Genomic DNA, 12,818 nt, shown 5'->3' on the forward strand with positions numbered 1-12,818 from the left:
GGATCCATTGGTCTAGCAAGGTCAATCCCAACTATTTCAAAGGGAACCCCCACCACAGGTAGCGGTATAAGGGGGGCCTTTGTTGTGCCACCTGCTTTGCCACTGGCTTCGCAGGATACACAGGAGCGACTAAACTCCTTTGTGTCTTCAGACATGTGGGGCCAGTGAAAGTGAGGGACAAGCCTGTCCCAAGTTTTGTTCTGACCAAGATGTCCTGCAATGGGAATATCATGGGCTGGTGTCAAACGGAAGCCCCTGAATGCCAAAGGTAAGACCAACCTCCTGAAAGCACCAGGCTTGAGATCTCTAGCCTCTGAATATAGGAGCCCATCATCCCAATACACTGAATGGGTACCTTGAGCATTCCCTGCAGCCTCAGCAGCAGCTTGCTGTCTGAGGGGTTCAAGAGAAGGGCAGTCCAACTGCGCCTGCCTCAGATCTGCCCTGAAAGGGCCCCCTGTCCCAAGAAACTCACCCTGATCAGGTTCAAGTTCTTCCAGGACAGTTCCTTCTTCAGGCTCACAATCATCTTCCTCAGAAGGCTGATCCTCACTCTGAGGCAGGGGGGAAGGCACGGCCTTAACCCTACTGCTCCTTGTCCTGGGAGGCAACTGGTCCTTTATTCTAGAATCCAGTGCCTGTTTCATGGTTGCAATTTTTGACCTGTGACCTAGTCACAGCAAGAACATGTGCCGATATGCCTAATATTTCTGCAGGAGTCCTAAACTCCACTTCAGCCCAGGCTGAAGTCTCTAGGTCATTGCCAAGCAAACATTCTACAAGGAGGTCTGAACTAACAACAACCTTCTTAAACCCTTCCGCGCTCATGACGAGCTGAGCTCGTCATGCAACGCCGGTTTTTGAAAAAAGCCACGCAGCACGAAAATAGCCGCCGTACGCATGCGGTTAAGGCCAGTTACCCCTCCCCAGGAGAAATTAACAGCTGCCATACTATGTGTGGTAGTGACAATGCTAGCATTTGTCACTTGGTAGGTTTCACAGAGTATGATCTGTCCAGGGTCCACAAAGTCAGGTATCACCATTGTGACACTAGCACCTGTGTCCCTGTAGGCCGGAGCCTCTTTTTCATTGACTAAAGAAGTTTGTCTGTACTTGCCCAGATTACTGGGGCTCACAGAGGAGGAGGACATATCGATGCCTCCATCACAGATCAAAACAGCTTGAGTTGGCGTTCTGACTAGGCCAGAACCCAGCACAGGTCCCAGGGTTAACCCTACTACACACTTCTGTTGAGAACCACCACTTGGAGCTGAACTACGGGGAAAAGTTGCCTTGGGGCAATGGTGGCTGGAGCGGTCTCTGTTTTTGTGCAATCACTGGTCCAGTGAGAATTACTTTTACAAACTTTGCACCAGGGCTTCTTTGGAACTTCTTTCTTTTTGGATTGTTGGGGACCCCCACCATTAGAAGCTTTTTGGGGACCTTGAGAAGACTTCTGGTCTTTTGCTTTCTCCCCTACCCTTTTGGTCTTGTTTCTTCTGGTCACCAACTTGGTTCTGTACCTTCTGCTTCACTTTGGTTCTGACCCATTTGTCTGCCCTCTTACCCAATTCTTGGGGAGAGGTCAAATCAGAGTCAACCAGGTGTTGAGGCAATAACTGATTCTGCCAATTATTAAGAATCTGTTCTCTCATTATAAGGTTATACAATCCTGTATAGTCACTTACTTTACTGCCCAGTAACCAGCCTTCCAGAGCCTTAGTAGCACAATCTACAAAGTATGTCCAGTCCTGAGTCGGTTTCTTTTGGGTATCTCTGAACAGCAACCTATACTGATCAGTGGTTAGGCCAAACCCATCTATCAGAGCACTCTTCAGGACATTGTAATTGTAAGCATCCTCTTCTCTGACAGTGAGGAGCTTATTTCTACCTTTTTCTGCAAAGGAGAGCCACAAGATTGCTGCCCACTGCTTAGGTGGTACCTGTTGTACTTTGCAGGACCTTTCCAGAGCAGTTATCAATTTGTGGATGTCATGCCCACTCTGATAGGGAGGGACAATCTTGCTTAGGTTTTTATAGTCATAAGACCTTTCCCTACAACTAGGGGTTATGCTGCCACCAGAGGGCTCTAGCCCTGCTAATTTTCTCTCTCTCTTTCAAGAGCTAGGGTCTCTTTCTCAAGGGCAACTTATTGCCTCTTGATCCTAAGCTTGACTTCTCTCAGAGGATGTTTTCCTCCTGTGAGATGAGGCAGAGGATCCTAGTGATGAACTAGAATGGTAAGATTCTCCTGAGAGAGATCTCTGTCTTCTTGGTACACCAGTTGGCCTACGGGGGGGGGGGGGATGAAGGAAGGCGAACTATGGCCATCTCCAGGTAGTCCTGTCTCTCCCAGGTTGGGTTCATCAACCACTTCCTGGTCTACACCCTCCACATCTTCAGAGTCCTGGTGGGGTGCCCCACTAGGTTCCTCCTCAGATGAGGGGTGCCCCCCCCCCACTACCTTGGGTATCTGGATCTGATGCTTTAGCTAAGTCATCTGCCACCAGGATATCTATGAGGTGTTGGGTGGTTGGACTCGGTCCTTGCTTTCATTTTCTTATGGCACACAATCCTCTCAATAACTCTTGGAAAGTGAATGTGTCATATTTAGATGGCTGTTCCTCACTGACATCTGGCAGAGAGGCACTAGCTCCTGCCCTTAAAGCCATGACTAGTGAGGTGTGATGTGTGCACCTACCTACGCTACGTGTTACCTATTAGAACCTCTCTAGGAGTTGTAGTCAGGGTGTGCTAAGCCCTTATCACCTACAACTGCTAAGTTCAGTAGAATGTATGTATAATAAGTCTTAATTCATATGTACCTACAGGTTCCTTAATTTGATTTTTCAAATGATATTCTCAAGATTATTAGGCAAAAAACAAGTGCAAGCTCTTATCCCATCCGCTGCGCACCAATGTGAGAAGTTTGCCTGGTATAGGATGTCCACTATTCTAGTGGGCACCTTGCACCAGTCCAATCGACCCTTATTGATGGTAGGTTATAAAGTCAAACTTATAGAAAGCTACCATTTAATTTCATTAATACTTTATTTTGGCCTCTGGGGCCATTAAAGTGCATCAAAAAAACATGTGGGATACACGTCTGGTTAAAAACAGCAAGTGCTGACCAGGATCCTCTGTACAATAGTCTGCACACAAATGAAAGGGACACAATTCACAATACATAGGCACAGCAGGGATGTGAAATCATAAGGTGTAACATAAGCAAGTTAAAATAGAACCATCATTGATAAAATTGTTAAAAGCAACCATCCCTATAGAAGTAGACAATTTGTAAAATGTATACTAAAAAGGGACGGTGGGACAACGATGCAAGGCGTAAGGCCTGGCTAAAAGCATACTCGCCAATCGGCTGTTCATACAACTCTTCAGCCCCCTGAAAACTACTTTACGTGAACCCGGCGAATGTGCCACATACAATTTAAGAAGCGCGAAACAGAAAAAACAATTGGAGGGTGAGAGTCATACTTTAGAACTCTGTAGGCCTCCATAGAGTCCACAAAAACCTACATTTTTACAGGATTGGATTAACCAACGCTTGCGCGGCAGCCGATAGGCGGGACAGAGGAGCAAAACATGTAATTCAGATTCTGCCTTGTATTTACATGCAGGAAATTCACCCGTTTGGTCTCTCACCCATTTACTGGTGTATGCAGCCAGTGGAAGAGTCCCCAGTCTCAATTGTATGTACAGTTGCCTGGCCAGTGGGGGTTGAACAAAGTCTAAAAAGCTTTCCCTACTGTATACATCCTTTAACATTAGAAATTCTGCAGTTAAACGACCACTTAAGGTGCATTCTCGGATGGACGTTAAATTTGGCTGCTCTGTAGGAATTAACTAGGTCCCAACCTGGAAAGCTTAGTACACAAAGTCTAGGGCGTACTCCAGAGATGCGACTTGCCCAACTTGGAGCCAAGGTCCCTTATATGGCATAGCCATGGGATTTTCTTTGTAGTACAGATGTTTAAAAGCTCAGTTAGCTCAGCCCTAAAATCGGACAACTCTGGGGTCACCCATAACCTCCGCCAAAAAGTCAGAGGTCTCAGGGCGATTTCCTCACCAAGCGGCCTCATTCTGAGGTCCATGCGAAGGGGAATGAGGGGGGGTGCTGCGGGGTAATCCCAATAGCTGGCGCATGAAGTTGTTCTCCACCGTTACCAGATTGCCAGAAGGGCAATGCCCCACAACTCCACCCTATAAAGTGTGGCACCCCTCGCTTGGGCTTTGTAGATTGCCACCACGGGGGCGGCTTGTTTAAAAGTTGAGGATCTATACAATTTCATTATGCCACCCACTGTCTGCGTTAATCTAAGCCTTGCTTTATCCAACTGTGGACCCCATTCAAAATGTTCTGCCAAGGTAACTCCCAGGTAATCGAATGTCTTAACTCTTTCTAGGGGAGTGCCATGTAGGGAAGGGTTTGGGCAGGTTGTGTGGGGAGGGTGGACGACCTTATATTTTGTTTTGGCTAAATTGATCTCCAGCCCTCTTAACTTACAAAAAATGTCAAAACCATCTAAAATACGCTGAATACCCATAGGCGATTTTGAAAGTAGCCGAGTGTCGTCTGTGAACATCAGCGCTGGGACCTTCCCTGAGGCTAACTTTGGGGCACTGTTTTCCTTAATTGTTTTAAGATGATTTGTAAGACCATTTATAAAAAGGCAAAATAAAGTAGGAGCTAAAACACATCCCTGCCGTACCCCCTTTTGAACAGGGAAACGGGGAGTGAGTTCCCCATGCCTACCAGAGCGTACTTGTGCGAAGTTGTCGAGGAGTAACCTCTTAATGACATTTAAAAGGTATGGAGGAATCCCTAGGTCACTCAGCACCCTCCAGAGTTTCTCTAGGTACAAGATCGAAGGCCGACTTCAGACCAACAAATATTAGATTGAGGCTGCCACCCTCTAAACTCACCGTTTTCCAGTAGAGTAGTTGTAATCTAAATATCTGGTCAATGGTTGACATTTTTGATCTGAAGCCGGCCTGGTAGGGACATAGGGCCAGATGTAGGTAATCGCAATTTACCTATTCCTAAATACCGAATTTTACTGATTCGGTATTTAAGGATAGGTAAATGGGATGTAGGTAATTTTTAGTTAAAAGTTCCCGAATCGGTAAGATTTGGTAATTACCGAATCGGTAAATACCGATTCGGTAAAAGGTTAAAAACATTGAAGGGTGGCAGGGTGTCACTTTGACACCCTGTTGCACCCCTCAATTGGGTATGGGTGCACATGTGGCACACATCCATGCCCTAAGGGCATATATGTCTGCCACATGGCACCTTTGAAAATGCACTGATTTGCATTTTCAAAGGTATTCCTTATTTACCACCAACTTATATTTGGTGGTAAATAACAAATCCTAAAATGGGAAAAGCACTCATTTGAGTGCTCCCTACATTGCCTACAGAATTTTCAATTTAGGCCACCTACATCCCAAATGCCCAATACCGGTCGGTAACGGCCGTAATTTGGTAATTTCGGCCGTTACCGACCGGTATTGGGCCACCTACATCTGGCCCTTAATATTTGCTCTTCTTCCAGCCAGCCCTGAAGGTGGTCCAGGAGCACCCAACAAACAGTTTTTGGGGGATATCAATTAGGCTAATCGGCCTGTAGTTAGAGGGTGTGAGGGGACAACCTTTTTTAAATATGGGGACAATCTCAGCCCCGCGCCAAGTGTTGGGCGGGTTCGAACCCTTCAGAACCGCGTTAAATAAGGCACACAGATATGGAACCCATATTGAGGGTTCTTTGCTGAACAAATCCCCTGGCAATTTGTCTAAACCTGGGGCTTTGTTGCGTTGGAGCTTGTTAATGGCGTTCCTCACTTCGGTGCTAGTGATCTCCATTTCCCTCACACGGGGTGCCTTGGATACCGTGCTGGTGGAGCTAATATTATCAGAGCCAGTGTCCCTATGGGAATATAATTACCCAAAGTGGGTCTCCCAAGCTTCTGGCGCTATGTTGGGCTCAATAGCCGGTCTCCCTTCCCTGTCACCCATGCTCACTATTGCCCAGAAGGTTTTAAAATCTTTGTCATTCAGAGCACTCCTGAGCATTTCCCACATTTCTTGTTCCCAGTTCATTTTCCCCAGCTGGATGGACCTTTTGTATTTAGCCCTGGCAGATTTGATTTGCGGCCTGACGTTAGCCTTAAATGCCTCCAGGAGATCCCGCTTTGCGGCACTGGTCATTAAACATGGGGCACTTATTATGACTATTTTCTCTGGCACGGATCACTGGGAAGAAGACCTCCCCCAGTTCCGTGGAGAGCTCGGAGTGTATTTTCCCTACCTTATCTAGATCCGTGGTGTCACCCTCCGCATGGCCTGCCTCCCACGTTGCAACTAGAGATGGCGCTGCCAGCTGTTAGATTTTAGTTAGCTTCGCAGGACACTGTTGGATGTGGGCCCATCTAACGTTTCTCCTGTTGTTAATCACCACTAGAGCACTGTGGGAATTGACGACTGGAGGGGAATGTTTGGCAATGCCTAGGTCCCAATGTTTGAGGGTCAAGATCAAGGCGTTGTGGTGACTATCCTGTCTTTGTTCAATGCAAAAATCAAGGACTTTTCCCCAAAATCTTGTTTCCACCAGAATATAGTCTAGAAGAGAAGCCTGGCCTACTCTATTAAATGTGAACTGCCCTGGTTGATCAGATTTAGTCCAGCCATTGCATGCTCTTAATGAGTAGGTTAGGGTAAGTGAGTTTAGTTGCATTGCTAGTGGAGACCATGCTCTAGTTGGTGTAGTGAGGTGCTTGGGAATTGACCAATAAAAGGTCTTCAATTGGGGCAAAGTTTAAAGGTTCGGTGAGGGGTTCGAAGTGGCAGTTAAAATCGCCCCCCACAATCAACCATATTCCCGGATCCAGGGTTGGAATAAAATCTCCACGCAGGGCAATAATGGTCGATTCTTGGCTATTGTTGACAGGGCGAGAAGACACATTTAATAGGGCGATTTTCACCCTGTTGGGAAGGAAAGCAACACACACACTGGTTGTCACTTGTAGGGGTTGGCAACTGATCCATCCTGCAACCGAGGTGGGTGCCTATCCAGGTGGATAGGCAACCAGAGGGTCTCCCTCCCCCCCCGCCCCCCCCCAGGGAAGCTAAGGTATTGCAAGAAGCACAACCCACTCGTTGGAAATTTTCCCTCGCCCAGGTCTCTTGCAATAAACAAAAGTCGTATTTATCGACAAAGTCGCCCCATTCCGTGCATGGCAGTTTGTTTTAAGACATGCCACGTTCCATGAGAGTATCTTCAACCCATTGGAATAACAACTCACGCCTCTCCTGACCCCTGTGGTTACATCATCTTGTGTTGAACGATTGCTAGGGTCAACCACACAGCCCTCGCCTAGTTTCCCCCCCTCGATGTACTTTCGATGCTCGCTTCTCCCGGGGGAGCATCCGATCGGGCATCAAGGACCACAGTTGGTTTTATTCTTCCTCCTTTCTGAGTAGTCATGAGAGGGGTGCATAGCCTGGTGTCCACCATGGACTGTTTTAAGCCCCGCCTCTCTATATCCTTGCGTCCGTGACCTACCACTTGTGAAAGCCCAGCCTTGGGTAGTCCCTCTCTCAGTCAGTCCACCTCCTCCTGTGCATCAAATCTATTATTCACCGGTATATTAAAAAGAGGATGCCTACTATGGGCAACCCAGCTACCATCTAGAGGGGGCCCTGCGCCAGCTTCTAGAGATAAGGGTGGAGCGCAGCTTCTTAAGTGTCTGTGGATGTGGGTAAAAAAAAGTTCAGAGGTCGAAGGCTCACGGATGTTATAGATTTGCGGCAATTAATGGGAGTTTTGAAAAGATTGGTCACCGTGTGAGGGTTTTTAAAGTTTATAACTATGCACTCCCCCTTTTCACTTTTTTTCCAATTTCCCTCCCACCTAAGTGTTTGTGTCTTGTAAGCCAGAACAGGCATTTGTTCCTCAGCGCAAGGTGAGTTTCTTTGGTGCTGGGTTCAGTGGGCGGGACGCCAGTCAAAATGGCTACATACGGAGAGCAGGCAGGAGGGAGATTTATATCTGGAAGGTTTGAGCTTGGGCAAACATTTCTGCCTTCGCTCAGACCTTGTGCTATTTGTCTCTTCTCTTTGCGATCAGTGTCAAAAGTTAGGGGGCTAAAAGCATCCTGATTTCTTAGTCGTGGTGTATTGCTATTGTGTCTGATCTCGGGACTAGTACTCCTCACTCTCTCTCTGTGACCTAGGGGCGCTTTCGTTCCCTGTCTCACGGCTGAGCTTGGGGCCTTATCTATTTTCTATTCCTGCCCCAACAGGGTTATTATGTCCTCACTTTCGGCTTGGCACCATCCGTCAGTCCCTCGTGTGGGCTCGCTGGTTAGATGGAATAGCCAGCCCTGACATTAATGTTTTCTCGAAGTTGGCTAGGCGGCTAGCAAGTGGTGCCACTTCTTCTTTAATTATAGCCCTCAAATTATTCTGCAAGTCTATTATTAAATTCATTGCCCCGGGTGGTTATGTCTTATCTACACTGGCTGGATTCAACCTATCCGATCCAAATTCTTGCTCTTCTTCCCCCTCTGTGCTAACAGTAATATCCTCACAGTGTTTCTTCTTTTTACATCCAGCCTCAGTGTTTTTGCTTTTACAAGTCAAATTTTTGTGGGATGCTGTCTCAGAGGGTGGCAGTGGGTGAACGTCTGCCTGCATTTGGACCGGATTTCCCTGAATGCGCTGGGTGGGTGGGGATGGGGGAATAAACAAATCGGGAGTAAGTGATAGCCGCCTTTCAGTTTGCTCGATTTCAGAATCCACCACCCCAATGCCCTCTGAAGCATTTTGTCTATGGATGTTGAGGGGTATGGGGGGTACCGATCGTTTTTGCTCGAGCAGTACCTACCCTTCTTCCCATTTTGTTAGCTGTTAACAGGTTAGTTCCCAATCTCACTCTTTTCTAAAATTGCAGCGGCACACGTCCAACTCCAAAGACCCGATGGCCTCTGCTGCCTGGGGAAGAATCTACAGTTGTACACTTAGTGGTAGTGCAGGGAGCTCTAAACACTCCCGCTATAACCCAACCAACCCATTTAACACAATGAATAGTCACTATAGTCTGGCGATCCTTATGTCCCCTCAAGTCACGAGCGTGTCTTACCAGCTGATGCTTCAGCGGCTCCAGTCAGAGCGACCAAGAGGATTGGCCCTGCCCTGCCTCTTCCTGGTAATGACGAGTGCAGGACGGGCTCACCCTTGGCACGAGCTTCGCCCGGGAGCGGCCTGCGCACGTCCCGCGCCCCAGGTTGTGAGGGGCGCTTAAAAGGCACTGGTGCAGACGCCCAGTCAGCTGCAGAAGGTGGTGAGCACGCTAAGCACTCTGGGACTAGGAGTCCCACCAGAGTGTGTCCGTGCAGCAGTGAACCCCCACGCAAGGCCCGATGTCGGCGAAATTGCTCCCCAGGTATTTGGTGATGGCAGGCGGGGCTCTTATAGGTCAGCAGCCCCCTCGTGCAGCTGCAGACTTCTCTGCCGCACTTTCAGCTATCTTAGTGGTAGCTGTGGAGAGGATCCTTCAGGCTAAGATTTGGAGAAGAGTTAAGCAAGTTGTTTTACCATTTATAATCTCTTGAGTAACAAATGAAAGTACACCACACAAGGTATATATCAAATATATATGTATTTATTCTAAACACAACCCCTCTGCACTCTTTATGAGGTCAGATGTAAAAGCACAATACAAGGAACTTAATTAGCATACGATAAGTTGCACAGTATACGTTTTGCCCTAGGGACCTCACAAACTAAAATAGTGGTATAAGAACCACATGAGTTAGAAAGCAGGCCTGGGGCCTGTGGAATTGCTGGGGCTACTCAGAACAACCAAAGGTTAGGATGTAGGAGCCCCACGGGAGACGCGTGCAGTGTCTAAACACAGCCGCGGGTTACCATTGACTTCCTATGGTAAACGAACAAGTTACAATGTTAAAGATTAAGGGTACAAGGAGGTGAACTGCGATGGAACCCTTTGAGACTAGGACACGTGGAGAGTCCATACCCACGGGAGCACCGGAGTACTCACCCAGGGAAGCCGGGTGCATAGGTGTCTTTTCGTGTCGGGTTTTGTAATCGATTCCAATAAAGAGCTGCAAAGTAGTGCTGCAGGCGACCAGAGTAAAAGTGTCCGGGTGGACCCAACGGTGGATCAAAGATCTGAAGAACCTGAAAGCAGAGGAGACAGAGTCTGGACTGCTAGCCAGTGACCAGGGCGGCGTTAGGAAGATGCCACCAGATGTCGGGTGATTTGAGGTGAAAAGGTGAAGGTTGCCTCTTCAGCCACGAGGTCCAGGAGGAGTTGAAGACAACCAGGAGCTGGATTCCAGCTGTCCCACAAAGGATCTCGTTAACTGCGGTGCGCTTATCCGGATTGGACCCAACAAGCCTTGGCAAACGCAATCCACGCAGGATGTCAAAATTGGCTTCAGTGCAGACCAGCAAGGTCTGTGGAGTTTCTCCTTTGCAGGGAAATTGAAGCAAGCCTGGAGCAATCTGGAAAGCAAGTTAAATCAAGGATTGGTCTTCTTGGGGGCTCACTAGCCAACGGAATTGGAACCGCGAAGACGCGTCAAGCGAAAATGCACAAAGCGGGCCCACGGGACACTCGTAGATTGTGGGCCTCTGAGCTTCGGTGCAAAAGGTGCTCGGGCTGGGGCTGCAAGCACCCCAATGCACAACTTCGGGAAGTCGATACAGGCAGTAAAATGCAGGATGTCCAGGAGTTACGGTCCCACGTCTCTTGTGTCGGTCACATGTCTCAGCTTTGCTGGGATCGCAGGTCAGCGTCAGAGATGTCTGTGTCCTGTGTCACAGATTCTTCAGGATCCAGCGGAAGCCTCGAAAACGCAGACCGGCAAAGATGCTTTTGGAGCCTGTTTGGACAGGGTGGTCACTCCTTGACCACAAGGAAGATTTCTTCCGTCTTCTAGTTGAAAAGGAATGTCTAAGGTCCAGGATATATGTTGTAGAGTTTCGTCCAGGGTAATCTAATGTCCTAGGGACTGGGTTTCTATACTTATAGTAAGTTTAGGGGTTGGACTAACTCTAAGGTCCCTCCTATGTGTGGACCTGGGGAGGGGGTGGTTACACCCCTTCCCCTTTGTACAGTTTCGTGCCAGAGCTGGGGTTGAGTGCCCCAGCAACCGGCTTGAACTGGGAAATGCATGGAGCACCTTGTGTACCCCAGGCACACAAGGTGCCAGCACCTCCCTGGACAGGAAACCTATTGTCCAGACCTCCCCTGCCAGAGTTTTGTTCAGCAGCAGGAGGTCAGACTCGTGTCTGTGGCAGCAGCATCCATTTTGTGATGCTGCGGCTCGGTTTAACTTTAACCGGTTAAACCAGTAACTACATGTCTTCTCCCTCTAGAAGGGTGGAATGCTACCCCCGCCAACGGGACTGGCAGGGGGGTAGTACTCCAAAGTGTTTGATAAATTCAAACCAAAGTTAGCATTAACCGCGAGGATTATAATGCACTTAAGAGTATATGGTATGGCTATATCATAGAACAGCTTTATGGAGATGGGTCCGAAAGCTGCAGAGGGGCTCAGCTCATGCTAGGGCACCCTCTCACATTAAACCAAGCACTCTGCCTCCAGGAATGTTGAGGTCTGCCAAAGGAGGGACTTATAGGTTTATATGTGTCTATATGATAATATAGATATAGTAAACCTATATCTAAGTAAGGGGTGATTACACCACCTTACCCAGGCTGTGTGAACAGACCTGTGGTGTCAGTTTGGAAGGCTAACCAGGGGTGGCACATTACATGCTGCAGCCCCTGGTAGGCCTAGGGTGCACCTATGCCCTGGGTACCTAGGTTACACTATACAGGGTCACACAAGGGTGACCCAGTAACCAATCTGGTATGTACCTAAAGTACATGGTATCAATGTAGAGAGAGAACAGCTAGGCTGTGGGCCTGATTAGCTGGCCCACAGCCACACTAAAGTCGAAAAAACAGAGAATCACAGCAAAAAGTGGGGGTGACCATAGGAAGCAGACCCTACTCTCCTACAACACATGCCACCCTCCATATGAACAAACACACAGGCCCCCCTCCATACTAAAAAACACACAGGCCCCCCTCCATACTAACAAACACACAGGCCCCCCTCCATACTAACAATCACACAGGCCCCCCTCCATACTAACAATCACACAGGCCCCCCTCCATACTAACAAACACACATACCCCCCTCCATAATAATAAACACACATGCCCCCCCTCCATACTAATAAACACACATGCCCCCCCTCCATACTAATAAACACACATGCCCCCCCTCCATACTAATAAACACACATGCCCCCCCTCCATACTAATAAACACACATGCCCCCCCCTCCATACTAACACACACACAGGCCCCCCTCCATACTAACACACACACAGGCCCCCCTCCATACTAATAAACACACAGGCCCCCTCCATACTAACACACACACAGGCCCCCCTCCATACTAACACACACACAGGCCCCCCTCCATACTAACACACACACAGGCCCCCCTCCATACTAACACACACACATGCCCCCCTCCATACTAATAAACACACATGCCCCCCTCATACTAATAAACACACATGCCCCCCTCAATACTAATAAACACACATGCCCCCCTCCATACTAACACACATGCCCCCCTCCATACTAACACACATGCCCCCCTCCATACTAATAAACACACATGCCCCCCTCATACTAACACACATGCCCCCCTCATACTAATAAACACACACGCCCCCTCCATACTAATAAACA

The 12,818-nt window shown here is 48.3% G+C and overlaps 1 protein-coding gene across 1 annotated transcript in view; it reads right to left on the reverse strand.

Annotated features, from left to right (window-relative positions):
- LOC144752140 (baculoviral IAP repeat-containing protein 5.1-like) overlaps positions 1-12,818 on the reverse strand; it is an 81,784-nt gene that overhangs the window by 37,842 nt on the left and 31,124 nt on the right. The window lies entirely within an intron of this gene.

Source organism: Lissotriton helveticus, chromosome 4_2, assembly GCF_964261635.1.
Source record: "Lissotriton helveticus chromosome 4_2, aLisHel1.1, whole genome shotgun sequence".
NCBI classification, from domain to species: domain Eukaryota; kingdom Metazoa; phylum Chordata; class Amphibia; order Caudata; family Salamandridae; genus Lissotriton; species Lissotriton helveticus.